This window comes from Mastacembelus armatus, chromosome 5 (assembly GCF_900324485.2).
Source record: "Mastacembelus armatus chromosome 5, fMasArm1.2, whole genome shotgun sequence".
NCBI lineage: Eukaryota > Metazoa > Chordata > Actinopteri > Synbranchiformes > Mastacembelidae > Mastacembelus > Mastacembelus armatus.
Genome location: NC_046637.1, coordinates 9,606,973 through 9,615,073, shown reverse-complemented (window position 1 = coordinate 9,615,073; position 8,101 = coordinate 9,606,973).

Below are 8,101 nucleotides of genomic sequence, written 5' to 3'. Positions count from 1 at the left end.
TTTTCTTTTTGTACCATAGATGTTGCCTTTATGTTATCTACTTGTTTTTGAAAGAACAATAGACCTTTTCACTCATCATTTGTATCCTCATATTCCCACTGCGCCTTCACTTCCATCACAGTTTTGCACTGAATAATAATTGGCCTCTCTACTTCATTTGAATTAATGACACTTAATGCAGTTAATATGTGATCCAGTCAAGTGGGTGATTAGCATAACTCACCATAATTGGTGGCTGGTATTGTTCTGGGATACAAATTTGGGAAACAATGCCACTACGTATTAGTATGCTGCATATATTAGGCAAATGTAGGGTCATCACATTGCATATGTGTTGACAGGCCATTGCTGCACATCAACATATTTCAAATGACATTTTCCCCACTTTTGTGATGATGAGAAGTCACTGGGAAATATCCATTTTTTTATTGCTGTTATTTTGATGGGTCACAAGCCAATAACACCACTGGGTTAAATGGACAAAAGTATATATGGAAAATCTGAAAAAATCTGAAACTGACTTAGGTAATATCCACTGGGGGGACTTTAGCTGCTTCTTTTTCCCAAAAATTGAATGAGTCATACTCACAGGCAAACGGGTAATAAACCTGCCTGAAGATAAAATTCATCACCCACCCTCCTTCCTCGCTGACCAGCCAGCGCTGTATCAGTCAGTTAGCCTGCTCCTCATTGACTCACCCCACACCATGAGATACAGTTGTGGGTGGAGTCCATGAAACGTCACACAGTGTTTGTGATTTTCTTTGCTGCTTCCAGTTTTACAAACGGCAATGATGGGAAATGACCCTGCTCCAGCTCTCCTTAAAAGGAAGAGTAAAGCAAATTTCAATCAAAAAGTCAATTACTTGGTACAGGGCAAACTTACGTCAGATTCCCTTGTGTTATAACACTGCAGTGGCTGCTTTGAACGGCAGAGAGTATGTTGGCTTGGCTGTGGATGTCAGTTAGTAAATAATATGAAATATATCACGGTATATATTCAAATTATGTTCAAAAAATCTCATCACTTGTGCTTATGTGTTAGATGATTTTTTTTTACTGGATAAGGATTTTGTTAATGATTACATCATTTAGATTGAGATACAATATATACATTTTAGAAAATAACTTTAGTGTTGCTGCTTTTGCCTCCTTGCTCGGCATCCTACATTACCATGAAGTATTTTCACATACAGTAACTAATCCAATAAGATACAAACTGACTGCCCTGCAGCCAAAACGAAAAGACCCTCAAAACAACAGCCCAAAATTGTAAACATAATTAACACTTTCCGTGTAACAGCTGGTGAGCCTTTACACTCAAGGGCATTTGGGAAGTGTAGTTAATCCAATGATAATCTTGAGCATGGTTTACACATATTATCGCTTTAATTGCCATGTGTGCTATGCAATTACAGCATCACCAATTACATGGGTATAGTTTACTAGCTTTTTTAAGCATTTGATTCCCTCTATTAGATTGCCTTTATCATATCAATGCATACGAGTGAAGGCACCGAATTGTACACTAATGGATTTTTCATTGACATAATGAATTAATTATATGTTTTGAAGTAGAGTGGTGCAGGATAGTGCTGATCCATGCTATATGAACAGTAGATACAGTGAAGATAGGCAGATGAGAAGGGACAGAAAAGAAGGTTTTAGCTGATGCAGTATCTAAAGAAAGAGTGCTGTATGTGTGTGTAAGTGCGTCCACATGTGTGTCCATCCATTAGAATGCAAAGTGCATCCTCCGATGTGAGTCACCCTCCTCCCTTCCTCCCTCCCTCCCCACAAATCCACCCACCTCACACCGACAGCAGCATCTAACTGCAGTCACCGCCTAATATTACGCCTCTGACTTCACGCCGGCCAACTGAGGATTCTGTTTCTATGGTAACAAGCTACAGAACCGCCACCCACTCTGCATCCCTCCCTCCCTCTAACCTCCCGCCCCTTCCCAGCACAGACCATGTGACTGTCAGGAAGGCTTCTCCAACTTCCCTTTATTGTTATTAACCCTTTCTTGACCGGGGCGATGCCCGAGGCTCTGCACAGCAGGCCGCCTGGCTGGCTTCTCGCCTTGCAGAGGTTTCAGAAGGAAATCAGATGCATCTCTAATCTCCCTGGAAGATCAAAGCACTGCTTGATCTAAATGTTGGATTAGCATATTTTAGAACATGCCAGAACCAGTTAGTATGGTTCTTCCATTGGTCATCTATATATAACATTTAAAATCATTAAAATGATTAGTTTTATGTTATCAATGGGCCAGATGACTACATGAAAGTGTATATATATATAAAAGGATTTGCTTGTAGTGATTAACACATGACTCTGTCAGGTCATTGTTTTGGTTTCCTGTTCACAACTTTATTGTTTTGGGTCACTAATTATTCTGTGTTGCTTTTGGCTGCAGCTGTTTTCAGCAAAAAAAAAACTAAAAACTAGACCAATAGGCAGATTAGCACAGTTAGCAACTAGTTAGATTTTTTCTTCAGGAGTTGGTACAGAGTAAAAACAAAAAGAAGACTGGCTATTTAGGTTCTTCTGGTGACATTCATATATGTTATTTGTGAAATGAATTGCAGTCTGGTTCCATTATTGCTGGATACATAATACAAAAATGCTGTAATCACAGCTTGATTTCCACTGTCTGCAAGTGGCCACAAAATCAGCAACTTTGGATATATTATGAATGTGCACTTGAAGTTGATGACTAAAGACACACAAATGTGTATAGCTTTTAACTAACAAGTCACAGTATCAGTCATTTTTCAGTGACAACTCATTTCCACTCCTGAGTTTGTGATGCTGCAGTTCATGCAAGGTCAGATGTGACAAGCATCAAGCACTTGCTCTTCAAAGAGTTTGAAATGGAAAGAGGAAACTTGGCGTCCAGTAGTGATCTCACCTAAATGTTGCCTCATTGGCTCAAATGTTTCCTCACCATCCCACTGGGAGACATGTTAGTTGTATATGTGTGTTTGCGTGCACAATTGTGAGCACGCGCCCGTGTGAATGGTTGTACTTTATGAATGAAAACTCTTCTTCCTGAGCTCCAGACAGGAGATGAGGTCATCTTGTTGAAATGGAGAATCCCCCACCCACAACACCTCCCCTGTCCGCCTACCAATACTGGTTGGCGCCAATCTTAATAAACCCCATGAAGTAGGCAATGTAGATGTAACACACAATAGTGGCATCCTGATTGATGACAGTACTGTTCAATATCAACTTCCCCCAACAAAGGCTACAAGCAGAGATCTCTTCATACTGTATACTGACACAGGCATACACAAACATAAAGACAGACACATAGCTTTTGCTTTCATTGGAAATCTGAATCCTGCTGTTGGTTTTTAGTCAATATAATGTTGAACACCAATTATCTTTCGTTCTTTTGTTCACATTCCCTTTAGGAACATAGTTGAGTGGATTTGATGATTAGTTGCCTATTCTCTTCACTGTGAGTGAAAGTGGCAATGAGTAACATGAGGGACTCTTGATGAGGACCCATAAATAGGCTCTCGATTAAGCCAGGATCCCCCCACCGACTCCCCACACACACACCTCTACTCTACCCCCCTTAACCGGACTAGGACAATCTGTGACCACCTGGCACCAGCTCTCACACAGCATACTGTCCACTCATAGTCACAAGCATATATACACATGCACACACAATTTTAATTTTGACATCCTTCACTTCAGGCATCTATTAATTGACTCATACAGATTATGAGGCATGTTAAATAAAATTTAAAAAAATAAATGATATTTCCATGTATATTTTGGAAGTGAAATGGGATAGGAAAATGCCTATAGCTCAATCAGAATCCACCATGCAATATTAAAAAAAACAATGGGAGTTCCACTGAATATATTTTTTGTAAGCTGTCAGTTTGCAGATTTGAGTTTTTTTATCTGATGTGGAGTGATACCCTAAAGTGTTCATTTTGTGCTTCTTTCTGCTGCTGTAACTACAACAGAAGTTGTATTGTTGGACATCAGAAGCAGCAGCACTGATCCTCAGTGGACTGAGCATCCCTGATGAGGACCCGTCCTACAACTACAAGCACCAATAAATAAATCATGCAGAAAGTTTTAAGAAAATGCCAAAAATAGAACAAATGATGAGCTGCTCCATTCAGAATGCCTTAAGACAAAGAAGGGACAGGAATTATAGATATAGATGTCATAAAAAGCAATAGGAAGCTGCAGATATTTCCCTATTCCATTAATTAGAACCTACATGAAATATTAATACATCACATTGTGACTGGGGTTCTTTGAATACTTATTTTGAAATTTAACAATATTCCATTAAATTGTAAGGTTTCATGAATCAAACACAAAAATGCTGCAATTAAATTCTTGCCCCAGTGCAGAAAATGACAACTTAGATCCCGATTGTGACCTACCACAATGCTTATTAAATTATGCACTAAAACATTTTGCTGAATGTTTAATTACTTATTTAAAAATAATCATTTTGCTCCTGCTCCCCGGTTCTGGTACTAACAAATATAGCGTTATAATAAAAAAAACAGTCTTGTTAGGGTTCAGCCTGCTTTTGATTACTCCATAAACCACACAGCAAACTGAATTCAGAAAAAAAAGAATAATTATTCAAGACTTTATGTGAAGCAGTAAGCAGAGAACGGCTAAAAAAAAAAGGAATAAAATGTAAAGTATCAAATTCCACCGTTGTTGAGAATGGGATTTCATAAAACCCAGCTTAAAGGGTAAAAGAGGGAGGCTTTGAATGCTTGGGTATGTACAGACTTCACTGTCTCACATGATTGGTCTGAGCACTAGTTAGGGTTTCCCCACTGTCTGCAGGCGCGATGAGGTCATCGTTAGGATTTAATCCCCACACAAGCTTAATCTGGGAGATAAGGACTGGATTTGGATTTAGCACTCAAAAAGGGTCATGTAGCTACAATCATTTAGAATACACAGCTCAGAAACAGGATCCCCAGCTGTTCCTTAAACTCATGTCTTCCCCTGTGTCAGCCAAATAGTTTGACTTTTGGAAGATTCTCCAGTGATGTTATGATCTTGCGATTGGCTTGCAGTTAAACTGGGATTCATTCAGGATGATGAAGATTTGAACGTGTGAGCTGCGTGATATAGGAGAAGTGGAAAGTGACTTTGCTCTATAGGCTTAATGTGGTGATATAAATATGAATCGTAGTTCAATCCTAATGTGTTTACATTAGCAAACTTTGTTTCAAATGTTTGAGCATGGATTGTTAGTGTTTATTCAGATTTTTTCCGGTATTACGCAATAAGTTATAAGTTATTTTTTTCGTTGTATTGCCTGAAAATCTTAAAATAGCATTGTGTATCTGCCTTATATGACTTTGTACTGTCTTGTAGTTTTATGCACATGTGGGCTTACACAATAATGGAATTCATTTGTGTGATGGCAACAATATCAGGCCTTGAAAATAAAAGCTTGGGGAATATTATTAATAAGAGGAGGCTTTGAGGAAGAGGCCGTGGCATTGTTACATGTATTAGGATCCTCAAACACATAATGAGATTTGTGTTGAAATGTGACAGTTGTTTAAATTAGTGTGATATTTTATTTCATTCAGGTTAATTAAAGTCGCTGAGGGAAACAAATCACGCCTGGGGAAAGTCCCATTTAGGTCCTGCGTGTGCAGTCCCAATCTCCCTCTCTCAGAGAAATGGGTCAGTAGAGATTGGAGCTGATAATAATAAAAAAAAAAAAAAAAAAAGAAAAAACGACCTGCCGTCCTTCCTGGATGTCCCCTCTGTGGCAGACGGGGTGCCGCTCACAGATTATGCACCAATTAGACTCGATACAGAGTGCGTTAATAGGGTTTGAAGAGATTTTCATGGCGTTGTCCACTCCAATGCTGCATGCTTTGGGGATGACATCATTTTGATCACCTCACATAGCGCACCGGCTGACCCCCCCCCCCCCCCCCCCTCTCCCTGCACCAGCAGCGGGGAGCCTCACTCACACATAAACCCGTTTACCTGCGCTTGTCCCGTGCGTCTCACCGGACCAGGCTCGTCACGGCACGTTTCTCTTCTGATTGGTGGAGACGCTCCTTCTCCCCTCCCACCCTCCTCACTCTCCATCTCCCCCCCCACCCCCACCTCGGGCCGTGTTTACTATAGGTGAGATGGCCGTATAAATTCCTGAGTGTGCGCAGATCGCATCCTCAGAGGAGAATGGAAAAGGGCAAGGAGGCGTAGGGACAGCAAAACAAGCGAACCAAGGGAGCGTAGCTATAGCTGTGTTTACCGTTCACGGAAATAAACGCAGGAGAAAACGCAAGACTTCCACGCAAAAAAAAAAAAAAAAAAAAAAAAAAAACCTCACTGGATGGTGAGATTACACAAGACAACCCAAAAAGGAATCATTATTAGCTGGTGGTAATACTTCCAAACGTGGAATAAGCGTTTGCATTCACCAGCGATGGACTTCAGCTGTCGGCACTGAGGTAGGAAAGGTTATTTGCAGCAGTGGCGCTGCGTTGGTAAGGTGGACAAGGCAGCTAGTCATTGCACAAAACGCTTTATTATAGAAGAAAAAAAAAAAACAAAATAATAATGTGTTTGACTGCAACTTCAGTGCTGTCAGTGACGCTCCACTGATGTACCGGGGATCTTAACCACAGGAGGTGCGAGGAGAAGCGAGGATGCGCTCAAGCAGCCCCCCTCAGATACATCCACGATGCACTGGCCTGTAACAGAGCGTAGCCTATTGCTGCGGCTCCCGCAGCTGATGCCTCGAAATAAATAAAGTTAGAGCATGGAGCAGGAATATTAGGAGACAGGATCAGTCGGATGTGAATGATGTGTGATTATTCCAGATTTCAGACACCAGATGTGCCTCAGTGGTTGGGTTTCTCTCTGAGCAGAAAATTATAATGAGAATGATACTTAGAGAATTTGAGCTTCATGGCTGTGGTTCTGTTTATATATTCAGGTTTTGCTTTTCTTGTTCTGGCTACTGGTATTAGTCATCTCAGAGAAACATGCAGTGCTGTAGATAGGACGGTGGTATCACTATGTTGAGCTTATAGCTCATCCATCAAACCACACAGTACTGTTAGTGTCACAGTAAAAGGGTCGATATATAAACAACAGCATGTAAATACATTTAGGTTAAGTAATTTTACTCAAAAATTCAAGCAAACTAGGACATGAAGAAGAAATGTACTAAAGTGTCCATAGTAAGTAAATGAATGATAATCTGCATGTTTAGGATTTTTTTAAAGTAAAATCAAGTTTGCTTTGTAACATGATGATGTTATTACTATGAAAGAGTGTGATTGACATCATTATTTTTCCAAAGCCAACAAAAACCTGTCACCTCTTTCACGTCTTGCTTATCGCAGAGGACGATTGGATCGCTTTATAGGCTGTGACAAGGAATGATGCCTTTTCATTGTCCACTGAGCATGTACACACTGCTATCCTTAGTGAAAAGACAAGCTCTGAAGAGGCTCCTGTTATTATACAGCCATCATTTGATTCATTCTTTTCATTATACTAGTGATTTTGCTCAAATGTAGGATATAAATAAGCAGCTGAGGCATCATTCTGCCTATTGAAACCCGGTGTTGTGAAGTGTAAACACAATGAACAACAACACTGCAATGTGTGATGTTTTCTAAGATAAAGGGGAATGATTTAATCCTGTTACTGTGGCGCTGCGGCACCTATGGTTGTAAAGTTGGCCTAAGAGGGTACTCTGAGATTATTTTCTGAACACCTCATCAAAGGTAGTGCTCAGATTTATGGTCCAGACAGTCAGGCTGCTCTTTTGTCCTCTATCCACATCCTGAATCACATTTCACCTTCTAGTATTGATTGATATTGTTATCGTCCGACATATATCATCACTCAATAGTTCGTGTCAAAGACCTGATCACATGGCACATGTGTAATGATAACCACTATGCTCTCATCTTCACCGATATATGTCACATTACTTGACTTTGAGGAATGTAATATACTGTATGTTGGCTTTGCTAACATATCTGTATCTGTCTCACTCAATCTGCTATTGTATACTTTCTGAAGTGACTAATTACTTAAGTTACTCTTC